The sequence below is a fragment of the Lagenorhynchus albirostris genome, chromosome 6, assembly GCF_949774975.1.
Source record: "Lagenorhynchus albirostris chromosome 6, mLagAlb1.1, whole genome shotgun sequence".
NCBI classification, from domain to species: Eukaryota; Metazoa; Chordata; class Mammalia; order Artiodactyla; family Delphinidae; genus Lagenorhynchus; species Lagenorhynchus albirostris.
This window is the reverse complement of record NC_083100.1, coordinates 120602340-120620159: the sequence shown is the minus strand read 5'-3', so window position 1 is coordinate 120620159 and position 17820 is coordinate 120602340.

The following is a 17820-nucleotide window of genomic DNA, read 5'->3' as shown; positions in this document are numbered from 1 at the left end:
TGCAGCTAGTGGAATTACAGGGGATTTATTTTATTTTATTTTACTTTTGAATTTAATTTAACTTTATTTTACCTTTTTATTTTATTTTACTTTGTAATTTTACTTTACTTTTTAATTTTATTGAACTTTATTTTGCTTTGTAATTTTATTTTAGTTTGTAATTTTACTTTTTTATTTACTTTTTAATTTTCCTTTATTTTCCTTTACTTTTTTTAACTCTAATTTTATTTTACTTTACCTTATTTCATTTTACTTGATTTGCCTTTATTTTAGTTTTGCTTTTATGTGTTTTCCAAATTTTCCACAGTGAATAGATGCCACTTTGGTGATCAGTTACAAACGTCAGCGGTTCCTGTAAACCACTCCGTTCCTGAGCTCCCCAGGGCTGCTTCTGGGAGCTGGGCGGAGGAGGGGTCAGGCAGGGGCCTCCAGCCCTGGAAATAGAAGTGCCCAGAACACGTTTTCTGAGCAGCCCCGGAGCAGGAGAGCCCCAGTGAAGGGGTGGCCAGATTCGGAACCTCGGGGGCCTCCGCACGGAGAGCGTGAAGGAAACAACACAAACCAGAAACTGCTCGAGTTGGTTGTGAAGACACACACCCGAGGCTGCAGCCCCAGCTTGCAGGTATCCACTCCTGCTTCCCGCCTGTTTAGCTGCCCAGGGGAGCTCTGGGCACCGTGCCAGGCCCACCCGCAGCCCGGGTACGCCCCCGTGCATCCCTGTCGGAGCGGGGCCCGGGGAGGCTCCGGGAGAGCCGAGGGATGCCCAGGCCGAGGCCTGCAGGATGTGGCACCCAGTGCGAGGACTGGCAAAGCTGAAGCACCAGCTGCCCACGCGGGACGTGGGGGAGGACACCGGCTGAGAGCTGAGAGGGGAGGAGGGGGGCAGGCTGGGGCCCCGCAGGCATGCAGAGCAGCTCAGAGCCACCCTGCCTTGGTCGTCAGAGCCAACACCGTGTCACCGATAAGGCAGGGCAGGGGAGCCGCGGGACGATGCCCCGGCAGAGGGGAGGCCCCGTTTCTTAGCGTCTGCCTTGCCCTGGAGCGTGGAGGTCTCAGGACAGGGGCCGGCAGGGGCTGAACGGCGGGGATGCTGCGGGGCCTCCCTGTACTGGGCAAGGCTGGTCTCCAGGGGAGGGGGGTTCCTGGACGCAGCAGGAAAGGGACAGCACTGCAGTCACACCCTAGAGTGGCTCTTGGATTCAATTAGATTTCCTGCTCTGGTCTCAGCTATGTGTAGCTGGGCCCTTGCCCCTCTTGGTAAACATTTTTGGTTTTTTAATAATTTCCCCATTTACTTCTTCCCCCTCTGGTGTGTGGCTGCCCCTTCAGGCTCCTCAAGTCTGAGGAAGGCGGAGACGACACCCTGCCCTCTGGGTCCCTGCCGCCAGGGGAGGGAGCCGTCCTGGACCTGGACCCCCAGCCCGGTCCCGCCTTTGGATGACTGTAGTCCCGCTGACGGCAGCCTCCCTGGAGGCCCTGAGCCAGAACGGCCCAGCTTAGCCGCTCCCGAATTCCTGTCCCACAGAAACCAGGTGAGATAATAAATGCTATTGTTGTTTTGGCTACCAAGTTTTGTGGGAATTTGTTATGCAACAATAGAGAAAATGCTAGAAGAGCACAATGGCTGAGTGAACAGAGAGAGGGGGTGGAGTCCAGGTGAGGCCGGAGAGTTGGGCGGGCTCTGGCCAGAGGAGGAGGGCGGTGGGCTTGAACCTGAGATCCGAGCCGTTTTGGTGGGTTGGGGAGAAATCAGACCACGTGGTTTGAGAAGCGAGTGGAAGGTGAAGGAGTGGTGTAGCTGCTGCGTCACAGAGGCGCCTCCGAGGGAGGACAGGGACAGGGCAGGGCCCCCCGCAGGGCTGCCCATGCTCCCTTCACTCCAAGGGAGTTTGATGCCTACGACCCGGCGTTTGCGCATGGTGGGCCCCAAGGGCTCCTGAAGAGTGGGCTTCTCGAGGGTGAGCACGGGCCGCACCTCCTCCGCGTTCCCAGCAACCCCCACCCCCACCCCGCCCCCCAACGGGTCTGTGGAGTCAGTGAGCGAATGAGTGTCTGCCTGGATTGTTACGGTGGCGAGAGGGCAATTTGCAGACCAGCATTTACAGACGACCGAGCAGGTGGCCACCACGTCCCTGTGCGCTCGAATGCGTCCTGTTGCTGGCCGAGCTCCCTTCCCACGTCATGACATGGCTGGCAGTTCAGAGGGGCACGCGGCCGGCAGTGCTCTCTCAACTGGAGAGCCGGTCACACCGCTCACCTGAACGACCTCGGCCGTGGCTTCGCCATCCCTGAGTGAGTGAAGGCGTGAGGGCACGGCCATGTGCCAGTGGCCTGTCCAGGTGAGAGCCCGTTTGGGCCCCAGTCCAGGGGGATGGCCTGAATGGGGCTCTGAGAAGCCACAGCCTCCTCCAAGCCCAGCCCTGACAGCAGATCTGGGGCCCCATTCAAGAGGAAATTTCTCAGCCCCACCGGGCAACAGCACAAGAGCTGACAGCAGCCCACAGGGTCTGCTGTGATCACTTGGCCGACAAGGAGAGGCAGCCAGAGGTGGTGGGACGGGCAGAGTGTGTGCAGAGGGCTTTCCCCCTCTCCAGGTTGGCAAGGCCGTGCCACTTCGCCCATAAGAGGGGGTGTGGCCAGGGTCAAATCCAGTCTCTCTGACTCTGAGCCTGTGTCCTCTCTCTGGGCAGACAGAGGTTGAACTGGGTGCAGAGGAGAGGGTCCGAGGGTCTCAATGCAAGGAAACCACGTGGTCAGACCAGGCCTGCTGGGGGTGGCCTGAGACCATGAAGGATTAACCTGGGGGCCGTCAGTGCTGGGGAGCCAAGGACTGGGAGGATAGGAGAGAGCCAAGGAGGAGTGGGGAAACCATGGCAACTGCTCGGCCGAGGGGAACGAGGGGCAGGAGAGAGAAAATAGCCTGAGGGTCAACTGCAAGGGCAGGTGGTGGGGTCTCCCAGCAGGCAGGCAGGGTGGGGCGTCCTGGGGGCCAGGGAGCCAGAAGAGCAAAATAATTTTGAAGAAAGAATAACATTGAAGGGCCTTCCCTGGTGGCACAGTGGTTAAGAATCCGTCTGCCAATGCAGGGGACACGGGTCCGATCCCTGGTCCAGGAAGATCCCACGGGCCGCAGAGCAACTAAGCCCATGTGCCACAACTACTGGGCCTGTGCTCTAGAGCTCACGAGCCACAACTACTGAGCCCATGTGCGACAACTACTGAAGCCCATGCACCTAGAGCCTGTGCTCCACAACAAGAGAAGCCACCACAATGAGAAGCCCACGAACCGCTCATCACAACTAGAGAAAGCCTATGCGCAGCAACAAAGACCCAACGCAGCCAAAATAATAAAATAAATAAATTTATAGAAAAAAAAGAATAACATTGGAGAACTTAGATGACCTGATTTCTTCAAAACAGAGTGGTATTGGCAATGGGATAGACACATAGATCAATAAACAGGATCGAGAGCCTGGAAATAGACCCATATACATGGCCAGGTGGTTTGCAACAGAAGGGCAAAGGCAATTCCACGGCCAAAAGATAGTCTTTTAACCACTGGTGCTGGAATAATTGGACATCCATAGGCAAACAATGAATTTCGATCCATACCTCACACCATATACCAACAAATGACTCAAAATGGACTGTAGATGCAAATGTAAAATCTAGAACTAGGCATTTCTAGAAGAAAATATTTGTGACCTGGGTTAGGCAGAAAAATAATCTGCAACAAGAAAAATCGGTATATTGGAATCTACCAAAATTTAGAACTTCTTCAAAATGAAGAGGAGACTTGGGTTCAGAGTATATTAAGAACTCTCAAAAGTCCATGATAAGGAAATAAATCACCCAATTAAAAATGCACAAAAGAAGACATACAAGTGGCAAACACGCCCATGAAAAAGATGGTCAGCGCAGCTAATGGTCAGAGATATGCAAATTAAAAGGATCCCAAGACACACCTATCAGGTTGGCCAAAATAAACAGACAAAACTGACCGTGCCGAGGCTGACAAGGATGTGGTACAACGGGGTCTCTCATACGTTACTGGTGGAAATGCAGAAATGTACAACCACTTTGGAAAACAGTTGGCAGTTTCTCAAAATGTCCAACACAGCCCTACCATACGATCGCGCCTTTTCACTTCTAGATATTTACTCAGGTGAAATGGAAACTGATGTCCACACGAAAACCTGTATGCGAACGTTCATAGCAGCTTTATTCATAATCAACCCAAACTAGAAACAAACTAGATGTTTTTCAAGAGGGGAACAGGTAAGCAAGCTATATCCTTACAATGGCACACTCTTCAGCGATAAAAAAAATAATAATAAGACAAAACTACATGGATGAATGCATTCTGCTAAGTGAATGAAGCTAGAAATAAAAGATAACATAGCCTAGGGTTCCGTTTATGTGCCATTCTGCGAAAGACAAAACTATCAGGACAGAAAGCAAATAGGTGATTGCAGGGTTGGGGAGAGGGGTCGAGTACAAAGGAGCAGCTCAGAGGCAGTTTGGGGCGACGGAACTATTCTGTTTGGAACTGTGCTGGTTGGATGTACAACTCTACGCATTTGTCAAAGCCCTTGGGACTGTACACCACACACAAAAAATGAGTTTTACTATAAACAAATTCTAAAAAATCAACCAGGGGAACCCAAAATGGAACGCAGATTGTGACCAATGAATCAAATTTTATTACAAATGAGTGACATAATCACATTTAAGGAGGTGGGGGTAAGAGTAGCTGCCTAAGAAACTTTGGAAAATAGTGTCTTGTTTGGTTCCTGTAAGGCTAAATAAAGTGGACTGTCCACAAACACTGTACTCTGGTTGGTGAGTGTTTCTCACACGGTACAGGTTAATGTTCTGACACTCGTGTACATGTACGCTAGGGTTGAACAAATAAGTAATCTACTGTGGATAAGGACAGGTTTATCACTTCAGAGAAAGAACTTACACATAAGGAAGGAGGAAATGCCAGAAGGAACCCCGAGGTGTTAGGTTAGAGTTGGAAATGTCAGTATGAACTCATGTGTACACACACGCACACGCACACACACACATGCACACATATAAACGGACACATAAATAAACATAGATGTGTGCACATACATGGGTTAGTATATATGCACACGTTTCCTGGCTCTGTCCATTGAGAGGGCCTAGAAGCAGTGACACCTCAGGAGCAATGAGTGTACCTAGCACACAAATCTTGGTTTCTAAGTATCATCCTCCAGTAGAAGGAACCACGGTTCTTTGGAGAAGTGGTTGATTCCAGGGCTGGGTCAGGGGAAATATAATGCTAAAAAAATTGGTGTATATCAAAGTGATACAGGACATAGGAGAGAATTTCTAGTGCCAGGAAGATGAACTAGATGTGCTTTCCCTGATTCCTATGACTAAGCACAACTAAATCCTCCAGGCTATATATAAACAAATATAAGAAGACTCTGCAAGGTGGAGAGAAGAGGACACACTATCTAGGGACAGTTGGCTGCTGTTTGATTGGAGTAGAGCAGTTATTGACTAAAAGTTTCATCTTAATAAACCCTCAAATATATGGTCAAATGATTTTTGACAAAGGTTCTAAGACTATTCAATGGGAAAGGACAATCTTCAACAAATTCTGTTGGGAAAATTGGATATCCACCTGCAAAAGAGTGAAGATAGAACCTTATACCATATACAAATCAAAGACCTAAATGTAAAAACTAAAACTGTAAAACTCTTAGAAGAAAACATAAGGGAAGAGCTTCATGACATTGAATTTATGAATGATTTATTGGATATGACACCAAAAGGCAACTAAACAGAAAATAGGTAAATTGGACCACACTGAAATAAAAAAAAAAATCTATGCATTAAATAACACAATTAATAGAGTGGAAAACCAATCCATAGAAAGGGAGAAAAAAAATTGCAAATCGTATATCTGGTAAGGGGTTAACATCCAGAATACGTAAAGAACTGCTGCAACTCAACAACAACAACAAAAACTCTGATTTTAAAATGGGCAAAGAATTTGAACAGACATTTTTCTAAAGGAGATATACAATTGGCCAGTAAGGATCTATTCAACATAAATAATCATTAGGGGAATGCAAATCAAGACCGCAATGAGATACTACCTCACACCTATTAGAATCATTGCTATCAAAAACAAAACAAAACAGAAAACCAACCCAGAAAATAACAAGCATTGGAGAGAATGTGGAGAAATTGGAACTCATGTGCTTTGCTGGTGGGAATGTAAAATGGTTCAACTACTATGGAAAACAATATGGTGATTCCTCAAAAAATTAAAAATAGGATTATCATATAATCCAGCAACTCCACTTCTGGGTATATACCAAAAAGAACTGAAAGCAGGGTCTTGAAGAGATATTGGCGTGCTGAAGGTCATAGCAGCATTATTTATAATAGCCTTTTGGTGGAAGCACCCCAAAGGTCCATTGACGCATGTAGAGACAAAATGTGGGATAGTGCATACACAGAATAGCATATTACTCAGCTTAAATAGGGAGGAGATTCTGACACACGCTATAACATGGATGAACCTTGAGGACATTATGCTACGTGAAATAAGCCAGTCACAAAAAGGCAAATACTATATGATTCCACTTGTACGAGGCACCTAGAATAGTCACATTCATAGAGTCATAAAGTCCCATGGTGGTTGCCAGGGGCTGGCCGAGAGGGGGCCTGGGGAGTTACTGTTTAATGGATACAGAATTTCAGTTTTGCAAGATGAAAAGAGTTCAGAGATGGACGGTGGTGATGGTTGCACAACAGTGTGAATGTGCTGAATGCCACTGAACTGTAAAAATGGTTAAGATTGCAAGTTTTGTGTTTTGTATATTTGGCCACAATTGAAAAAAAAGTTTTCTATCTTGCTAGGCTGCCCCTTTCCTGAACCTTTAGTTGGAGAGAGCAGGCTTATTTTTCTTTTTTTCATTTCTGTCCATTGGTATTTCTGGGTTGTTGACTCTTTTGCTCAAGGTCTGGGGTATATGAGGCAACTCTCTGCTATGTGGTTCCTCGGGTCCTGAAGTCCCTATCCAGCTGGCCTCTTCTCGCCACTTTTTTTTTTTTTTTTTTTTTGTGGTACGCGGGCCTCTCACTGTTGTGGCCTCTCCCGTTGCGGAGCAAGGCTCCGGACGCGCAGGCTCAGCGGCCATGGCTCACGGGTCCAGCCGCTCCGCGGCATGTGGGATCTTCCCGGACCGGGGCACGAACCCGCGTCGCCTGCATCGGCAGGCGGACTCTCAACCACCACGCCACCAGGGAAGCCCTTCTCTCCATTTTTGAGTCCTTTCATCTTTTTTTTTTTAATTTTAAAAATTGAAGTATAGTCGATGTACAATATTATATGTTACAGGTGTGAAATACAGTGATTCACAATTTTTAAAGGCTCTGCTCCATTTATAGTTATTATAAAATATCGGCTATATTCCCTGTGTTGTATAAGATATCCTTGTAGCTTATTTTATACCTAAGAGTTTGTACCTCTTAATTCCTACTCCTGTTTTGCTGCTTCCCGCCTCACACACTGGTAACCACTACTTTGTTCTCTATAGCTGTGTCTGCGTCTTTTTTGTTATACTCACTAGTTTGTTGTATTTTTTTAGATTCCTCATGTAAACGAGATTGCACAGTATTTGTCTTACTCTGTCTGTGAGTCCTCTTCTGTTCGTGTGAGAAACGACGCCCAGCGTTTTTAGTTGTTCTAGGAATTGGGAAACTCCTCTGTCTCCCCAGAGCAGAGGTCTTGGTCGGCTGTGTGTTTTTGTTTCTGATTTTTAAATTTATTTATTTTTGGCTGCGTAGGGTCTTCGTTGCGGTGTGCGGGCTTCTCATTGCGGTGGCTTCTCTTGTTGCGGAGCACGGGCTCTAGGCGTGTGGGCTTCAGTAGTTGTGGCTCGCGGACCCTAGAGCGCAGGCTCAGTAGCTGTGGCGCACGGGCTTAGTTGCTCCTTGGCACGTGGGATGGTCCCGGACCAGGGCTCGAACCCGTGTCCCCTGCACAGGCAGGCGGATTCTTAACCACTAAGCCACCAGGGAAGCCAGTCGGCTGTGTTTTTATTGGTTCTCCAGGCAATGCTGGTACTCACCAAGGTCTGAGGACCACTGAACTTGCATCTGAGCCCCAAGTCCCCAATGGCAAGGACTGGGCCTTCCTTGTTTACAGCGAGTCCCCTGAGCTGCCCAGAGTCCTCACACAGGGCCCCCCAAACCCATGCTGTGTCTTCCAGGTGGTCCTTGCCCACGCTCACTGCTGCGTGAGTTCACTGATTCCCTCTGCCGACTCCTCGGGCCACTGGTCCTGAGCTTTCTCTTCTTGTCCTCCAGCAAGAGGTCAGACCCTCCCCCAAGGCCTCGGGAAGGTGCTGCAAAGCTCCCCGAAACCCAGCCTCCCCAAGCCTCAGCCAGGCCCACTGCCCAGTCCCCAGCCTTTGACCAGAAGGGGCTCCTTTCTTCTGGGTCCTCTTGGTGCCTGTTCAAACTCCCACATTTACTGATAGACAGATCGTGGGCTTAGCAGGTGCAAAGCATCATGCTGCCCCGGATTCAGCCCTTCCCGGAGCTCTGGGTTCTGGCCCTTTACTGAGTACAGCCTCATTGAATCCTCCCAGTTCTTCAAAGCTCAGACTTAGTGCCAATTCACCGAGGAGAAAATGGAGGCTCAGAGAAGTTAAGTCATCTGCCCAAGGTCACACAGCTGGTGAGTGGAAGGGCTGGGACCAGGAGCCAGGTGGCCTGACTTTGTGGCCCAAGGTTTTCTGCATGTGAGACACCCCAGACGCGGGCTTGTCTTAGGGACCCAAAGCCTCATGGAGAGTCCAAACACCATCAGTCTAGACCATTATCCAACCCCGAGGACCAAGTGCAGAGCCGGATTGACCTAAATCCTCTCGGCTGTAACCCTGTTCCGCCTGGTTCGGGGAACAGGTAGAGACCACGTGATTCCAAATGCCAGAGGAGCGAGGCCAGCTGACGTCAGATTTTCTGAGGGGCTGTGAGTTTCTATTTCCCCCGCTTCGAAAAGCCTAGCTGGGTTCAGGGTTAGAACCAACGTTTCCTCTATAAAGCAGTTAAGCTGCTCCAGAGAGAAACGGTTCTGTCTGGCCCTTGAATACCATTCCTGAGAAACGATGGCAGCAGGTAATGTACATTCAGCAAACCTCTCGTGTCTGACGACTGGCTGGCTCTGGACATGGTCCAAGACCTGGTGTGCTGTTGGTCTCGGGTTCCAGTCCCAGCTGGTCCCGGCTGCCCTGAGTGAGGCTTTTCGCTGGGCCGGATTCTTGGGACTTGACTTAATACATACCAAGCTGTTTGGGTCTTCCACAAAAAAAAAAAAAAAAAAAAAAAAAGAAGGAAGGAAGGAAAGGAAGGAAGGAAGGAAGGAAGGAAGGAAGAAAAATGTTCCCTGGATTGCAGGAACAGTCATCACTGTAATCCTCACAACAATGTCGACGCAGCTTCGGGGCAGCCAGTTCTGCTGAGGCCCGCCGTGGGCCAGGCTGCTCGGGGGTCTGTCTGCTGGCCCTTGGGGCAGGCACTGTTATTGCCCACCCATTTCACAGATGCAAAAGCAGAGGCAAAGAGCAACTTCAAAGTAGCCCTGTTTTTGAAATGCTTCCCACATTCAGGTCCTCCTTTTAGTGTGAACCGTATACCCAGGAGAGTGAAGTGGCACAGAGCATTCAACAGTAAATTTTGGTCGAGTGAGTCAAACTCCCACTCAGTGCAGGAATTGCTTCTGTAACATCCCTGGTGATGTCATCCACCTTGACTACCTCCAGAGATGGGGAGCTCACTCCCTCCAGAGACAGCTCTTCCCACCTTTGGACAGCTCAAACCCTCAGAAAGGACCATCGTTTCTTATTCTGAGCTGGGCTCTGCCTGCATTTGCTGGGTCACGATTGGTTCTGGTTTTACCCTTTGCTTTGTTCAAGCTCCTTCCGTATCTATAGGTCTGTCCGTGAACAATCAAAAGGAGCCTGGCTGCTTTTCCACCAAGTTTTCCCGCCTGGAGACTTGAGGAAGGCTGGCCAGGATGTTCAGAGTCTGGGGCCAGCAACAGGGTGGCCGTTAAAGGAAGAGCTGCGTGTGCTCAGCTGGAAGAAATGAGTCTGTAGCAAGGTGACAGTGCATGATTGCAGCCCGCGGCTACTTTCAAGGCACTGCAGACACCGATGAAGAAATCACAAGAATAATGACAAATAATCATTACTGGGGTTCTGGGCACTGTGTCATCTCATTTGATCCCCATAAGAACCCTCCGCAGAGACTCTTGTCCCCACTTTACAGATAAGGGAGCGAGGCCCCGAGAGCCCAAGTCCCGTGTGCGGTGTCGCTCAGCTCATCAGCGGACAGCTGCCATGCAGCCCCAGTCGCTCTGACCGGATCCTGCCCTCCCACCCAGCCCGTGCGCGGGTACACGCCGCTCTCGGTGGCCAGAACCTGGCTGGCAGGTAGAAGCTGCAGGAAGACAGGCTGGAGCCCTTTCCAGAAGCCAGGAACGTTGGGCGGATAGAATTGGCCGCCTGGGAAAGAGACACGGCTGTGGCAGGCCGGTCCAGGAAGAGTCTTGGCCAGGCCTTTGGACCACACTTATTCAGCCGAAGCTGGGGCAACCTTAAAAAGAAAAATGGAGAGTGAGGGATGAGTGGAGTCTGCAGTGTGTCTTTGAGGCCAGCGGTGTTCCAAGGGCAGCTGGAAACTCCTTCTTTGGTGCCTGCCTCTCTGAGTCTTTCCCCAAATGCTAGGAGTGCCTAAACACTGGGGTCCTCGGGAGGTGGTCCTGACCCTGCTTCCAGGAGCTCGGAAGCGGAGAAGGGTTGACGGGTCCTTTGCTGCCTCACCCTCCGTTCCTGTCTTTGTACAACCAGGGTGGCGCCTGGAGGCCCGAGCTGGCTCTCTTTCCTCATTGCAGGCTCCCCGCCGGAAAGGAAGAGTCTGTGGGTGCCCGGAGATGGGAAGCAAGTATCAGGAGAATATCACCCAGAGGCCGCCAGCCCCATCCTGACCTGGGTTCAAATCCCGACCCTCCTACTTCCTAGCTGGGGGCCTGGAGCTGGCTCTCTAACCTCTCTGTTCTTCTTCTCTAAAGTGGGGATAAAACACTAACCAGCAGAGAGGAAATTCTCAGTGTATGGTTACTATGTTGCCATTATTCTCATCAGTTTTGTCCTTGAATAATACTGGTAGCTCCACTTGGAAGTCTAGGACAAGAGAAAGAGCAAAGTGAATATAAAAACAGCGAGGGGCAAACGCAGAGAACAGACTTGTGCTTGCCGAGGGGGAAGGCGTGGGGGAGGGAGGGATCGGGAGTTTGGGGTCAGCAGATGCAAACTAGTACATAGAGGATGGCTAAACAGCAAGGTCCTACTGTAGAGCACAGGGAACTATATTCAGTATCCTGTGATAAACCATAAAGGAAAAGAACATAAAAAAGAATGTGTATATATATATATATATATATATATATATATATATATATATATATATGACTGGATCACTTTGCTCTACAGAAGAAATTAACACAACATTGTAAATCAACTATACTTCAATAAAAAAAGTTAAAAAAAAACAACAACAGGGAGGGGTATTCAGACCCTCTAAATGTTTATGGAGCTATTTTGTTTGTTGGACAGTTTATATACATGCTATTAAATCTTTACAAAAGCCTACAGAGCAGATGCCCTTTTATTTCCATTTTCTATATGGTGAGATGAGCCTCAGAGAAGAAAGGTAACTTGCCCAGGGCCACACAGCTCGTGCACAGCTCAGCTGGGGATCCGGGGGGTGGGGTCGGGAGGGGGCCTGTCCTCATGCAGTCCTGGGACGCCACCCCCATCCCCTCTGGGTCACTGGCTCTGGACCCTGGAATTGTGTGGGTAGAGAATTTTGGTCTCTGATTTCTTCCTGTTGGCGAATCCCAGGCTCAGGAATATCAAGCTCTGGGCATCTCGAGAGCTGGGGGTTGGAGGCACGTCGGATCCATCGCTGCCGTCGAGGGCCTGGCTGGTGCCCAGGCAGTGCTGGGGATCCTCTGGGAGGTGGCCCTGCGGTCCATGGACGCCTGCTCCGCCGGGCTCTGGGCCTTTTCCCCACCCTCCTTCCTTCAGCTTCTCCTGGTTTTAGGGACTCATTACATTCGTCTGTGCTTCCGGCTCTCCCCTGCAGGCTGCACAGTGACCTGGCATCTGGGTGGCAAGGAGGCTGCGTCTCCTCCTGGAGAGGCCAGGGGTGGGGGCCTGGGAGAAGGAGGCCTGGGGGCAGGCAGGACCTCACGCTACTGCCCCCCAGGACCCCCCCTCCCCGTCCAGGAGCCACAGTGAGGGAGGCCGCGTGGGGTCACTTCTCAGCGCAGGAGGCTGAGTCACCTGCCTGAGGCCGCGCGTCTGGGGAGCGACCAGCTGTGAACCGGCGCGGTCGGCGTGACCCCAGGCCCGCGGTGCCACCACGGAGCTCTCTTCCCAGGGCCCGACATCGTCACCCGGCCAAGGCGCCCCTCCCATCGCCTCACAGGCCCCTCGGGGGTCAGAGTGGGCCCGGGCTTCAGGCCCCGGAAGGGGAAGGGCCGCGGAGAGCATCTCACGTCTTGTTTGATGGACAAGAAACCTGTAGCCCAGGGAGGGCGGGTGGAACGCGGATGTCCTGACGGCCAGGCGCGAACGCTTGCGGGTAAGGCCTCCCCAGCGTCCCCATCTTCCGGGGGTGGTAGCTTGTCACATAAACGTGGGAAGGACCAGCCCTGTCTGCTCAAGGATCCATCAAAAGCAGCAGTTTGTTGGTGGGGACAGTTATGGCTCCCAAACGCCCCCAGGTATCCACCAGAGGCACCGGAGGAGCGGCGGGAATCACACTCCAGCAGTCCTCTCGTCTCATTATTCCCCACGTGAAGAGTGAGGGCTTGGGCCAGCGGCCCGGGCTCCTTCCAGCCACCACGTCCCGGATCCCTCTTCTGTGCCTCGGTTTCCCCGACTGGCCTGTTGGCCGCATCAGCAGAGGACAGTCAGGGATCAGCTGAGCCCCCGGTTCCCACTTTAAAAAAATGTATTTAGTTATTTTTAGTTTTTGCAGTATGGAAAGTTACCTTTTTAAAAATTTTATTGGAGTAGAGTTGCTTTACAAGGCTGTGTTAGTTTCAGGAGTACAGCAAAGCGATTCAGTGATGCATGTCTTCTTCAGAGTCTTTTCCCTCATGGGTTATTACAAACCGGGCACCGCTGTGCTCCAGCCTCGGCCTCTGTTTCGTGTCAGGAAGCTCCCTCCTTGCGCCAGGGACCCACTGGCCTCACAGGCTGGCCCGCGGAGGGGCCCTGACGTCTTTGGGAACAGTGTCGCGGGTTCACCTGACAGATTGTCTGCTTTCTTTCCATCTCGGAGGAAAAGAGCTCCCGCTAGGAGCCGCTAAGCCCAGAGTAAACGGATGACCTCGTTGGGTCTTTCTCCCAGAGGTGGGGTGAGCAGCGAGCCCCCAACTGTGCAAACAGGGCCAGCCTTGCGCCGCAGAGGCGGGGCCCTCTCCCGGCCCCTCCTCCTCCCTTTGTGGTTTCAGACCGAATGGGGAGAAGCTCAAAGGCAGGGCAGGGAAGGTCAAAGCCAATTTGCAGGGCCAAGCGTCGGGGAGGAGAGAAGGGCAGAGACCACGTGTTTCTGGAGGCCTGGCCTTCACCTGGAAACATCCCCTGCGGCCCCTCCCAGCTCTTCTGCCAGTCAGCGTGGTGTCCTCACTGCACCGAGACTCAATTTACTCATCCGGAGACACGGGTGAAGACACCCATCTGTTAGGGCTGAGCTCTCAGCCAGGGGCAATGAGTTATGCTGCCGGAGGGCCAGGGCTGAGTCTGGGAGCTGGAACCAGGTGCCGACGGAGCGGGGAGGGTGTCCCGGGAGGGCCAGGCTGAGCCAGGACAGAGGCAGTCAGCTGGGGCTGAATAGTGCCTGTGTGGGACCCACTGCGGGTGTTGTCTCTGGGAGGGGACCCGACTCCCCCACTTCCTAGCCGCGTGACCTTGGGAAGCCTCTCCTGGGTCTCCCTGTCCGTCGGCTTCCTCCTTTATAAACGGGGATGAGAACTTTGACGTCGAAGGGCTCTCGTGAAGACGAAAAGAACCTGATACAGAGTAGACACTCAATAAATGTTAGTTCCTGGGGGCTGAGGGAGGACAGTTCCTTCATCCTCTGACAGGAGTGGAGGAGTCTGGGTGAGCCCAAGACCTGGGGTCCCCTCCCCGCTCACTTGTCACAGACAGACAGTGGCTCTCCCCCGGCTGCAGGGACCCAGCTGGGCCCTCCGCTGGTTGCAGGGCCTGCATCTGTGGGCCTCCCCCTCCACCCTCTCCTGGCTGCACCCCCAGGTCTTGCTTGTCTTGTCTGGGCACCCAGGGCATGTGTGGCTCCCAGCCCCTCTCTGGGGTAGAGAAGGTGAGAAAGGCTTAGGTTCTGTTATGCGGGCCAGTGGCTCTCTTAACATCAGGCCCTTGGCTCAGACATGCAGTGTCTTCCTGTACCCTCAGCTTTCTTTTTCAAAGGCAAGGAAGCAAAGAGAAGAGGAAATGCAGGGAAGGGAGGCCATATTTGATGAACATCTTAAAGCAAGCTCATAGGCGTCAGCAACGTGCTTGGCTTCCCTTAGCAAACTCAACGTACTGTAGCTCAAACAAGTAGAGGCTTTCTTTTTCTGACAGATGAGAATTCGGGAAATGGGTGGTTGCTTGCTCAGCTGCTGGTGATGCCAACGAGGACTGGGCTCTTTCCAGCTTTCAGCTCATCATCCTTAGCACGGGCCTACTTTTTGCCTCGTGGTGGCAAAACGGCTGCCTGAACTCTGTCAGGAATGTAGAGGGTCTCCCCGAGTCCCCTGTTGGTGTCTCATTGGCCAGAAGTGGGTCACATGGCCACTCCTGGTGGATGCTGGGAATGCAAACACCCGCATGTACTTCTCCAGCCTCCAGCAGGGCAGGCAAGGGTGGCGCGTGGGAACCATTTTGAGTCATCCAGTCGGTCGCCTGCCAGAGGAGAGAGTGCCACTCGCATCCCAGTCTTACAGATGAGAAGCTGGTGCCAAGGGCAGAGAAATACTTACTCAATACGCAGTTTGATTGATTTACTTTGACATTCTGGGCCAGCGACCAGAGATGCAGAGATAAAAGCCACTCCCTTGCCTTCCAGAGCAGGGAGGATAATAATAATAACAATATAATAGTTGAAATTCACTGAGCATGCACCAAGTGCCAGGTGCTTGCTGGGTACTTTCTAGACTTTATCTTGTCTCTTGCTCGCTCCAGCCTCAATCGATAGGGATGATTCTTTCTGCTACGGAGGAAGCCGAGGCTCAGTGACGCCCACAGCACACGGGCCTGCCCCGTTGTGTTGCATCACGCAAGGGATGTAAGGGCCCAGGTGTGAATGAACCAGGCTCTTGGGCAGCATGGGAAGAGGGTGCCACTATCCCTGGAGAAGACATGGAAGGTTTCTGGAGGCGGGGAGATGTGCGTAGGATCTGGAAGCACCAATTGGAATTTCCTAGGCAGACAAAGTAGGGGAGGTGCCCCAGGTGAGGAAAAATATTAGAAGTGATATCAGGAAACTCTGAGGCACCCCTAGGGTCTGTCCACCCACACGTCCCCAGAAATTTCTGTATTTAAAAGGAGCATTGAAGATAAAATCATACTTCTAACATCAGGAAGCATCATGAATAATAGAAAACGAAAAACTATTGAAAATAAAATCTTTTAGTTTATAGATTGTCAAAAAATTTTAAAAACACGTGAACGCTTTTTTAAAATTAATTTTTATTGGAGTAGAGTTGCTTTAAGATGTTGTGTTAGTTTCTGCTGTACAGCAAAGTGAATCAGCTGTATGTATACATACATCCCCTCTTTTATAGATCGCCTTCCCATGTAGGTCACCACAGAGCACTGAGTAGAGTTCCCTGTGCTATACAGTAGGTTCTCATTAGTTATCTATTTTATACGTAGTAGTGAATATATGTCAATCCCAATCTCCCAATTCATCCCACTTCCCCTTCCCCTCTTGGAAACCATAAGTTTGTTCTTTACTTCTGTGACTCTATTTCTGCTTTGCAAATAAGTTCATCTCTACCATTTTTCTACATTCCACATATAAGTAATATTATATGATATTTGTTTTTCTCTTTCTGACTTACTTCACTCTGCATGACAGTCTCTAGGTCCATCCACGTCTCTGCAAATGGCACTATTTCGTTCCTTTTATGGCTGAGTAATATTCCGTTGTATATATGGACCACATCTTCTTTATCCATTCTTCTGTCGATGGACATTTAGGCTGCTTCCATGACCTGGCTATTGTAAATAGTGCTGCAGTGAACACTGGAGTGCATGTATCCTTTCGAATTATGGTTTTCTCTGGATATATGCCCAGGAGTGGGATTGCTGGGTCATATGGTAGCTCTATTTTTAGTTTTTTAAGGAACCTCCATACTGTTCTCCACAGTGGTTACACCAATTTACATTCCCACCAACTGTATAGGAGGGTTCCCTTTTCTCCACACCCTCTCCAGCATTTATTGTTTGTAGAATTTTTGATGATGGCCATTCTGACCGGTGTGAGGTGATACCTCATTGCAGTTTGTTGTTTTTTTTTTAAACAACATCACCGCGACAAACTTTTAACTCTTTTTTTTTCTTTTAATAAATTTATTTATTTATTTACTTATTTATTTATTGGCTGAGTTGGGTCTTCGTTGCTGTGCATGCAGGCCTTCTCTAGTTGCGGAGAGTGGGGGTTACTCTTCGTTGCGGTGCGTGGGCTTCTCCTTGCAGTGGCTTCTCTTGTTGCAGAGCACGGGCTTTAGGCGTGCGGGCTTCAGCAGTTGTGGCTTGCAGGCTCTAGAGCACAGGCTCAGTAGTTGTGGCGCACGGGCTTAGTTGCTCCGCAGCATGTGGGATCTTCCTGGACCAGGGCTCGAACCCGTGTCCCCTGCATCGGCAGGCGGCTTCTTAACCACTGTGCCACCAGGGAAGCCCTCATTGTAGTTTTGATTTGCATTTCTCTAATAATTAGTGATGTTGCGCGTCTCTTCCTGTGTCTGTTGGCCACCTGTATGTCTTCTTTGGAGAAATGTCTATTTAGGTCTTCCACCCATTTTTTGATTGGGTAAAAGACACACGAACACTTGATGCTGGTGATGGTGTGGTGAAATCGACACTGTTAACACATTGCTGGTGAGAGGGGGAACTGGTATAAACCTTTAGACAAGCAACTTGAAAAATACCCTTTAAAATGTGCTGGTCTTTCACCTGGACTTTTAGAAAGATATCCTCAAGAAATGATAAATAAAAGTAGACAGAAAACTTAGTGCAAGACAGATAATTAACTGAACTATGAATCTGTGTTTTCTCCCTTGTATTTTTCCTCTCCGTGTCCCAGATTTGTAGCCAGACCTATTTCTACTCCTTAGTCCCAGGGGCACTTTTAGAACCCAACCAAAAGCTGCTTAAAGATAACATCTTTTTCTGCCTTTTGTGAAAAAGGAAAATCAAGAAAGAAAACATGCAAGCAGTCTCAATAAAGGATGGGAGGAGAGCTGTGAGAAGACAGGAAGAAGGGGCCCTAAGTTCCAGAGGTGGGACCTGGGTACCCTCCACAGCAGCACCCCAGGACGTGGCATGATCTCCCAAAGCTCCCTGTCAGGGAACGTGGAGTCATAGCCACTCCCCAGGGTCCCGAGCGCCCAACCTGGCGCATAGCAGCAGCCACTGGATACCAAGGAACATGCCCTCGGCCGGGGGGTGGGGGCGATGGGGGGGCGGG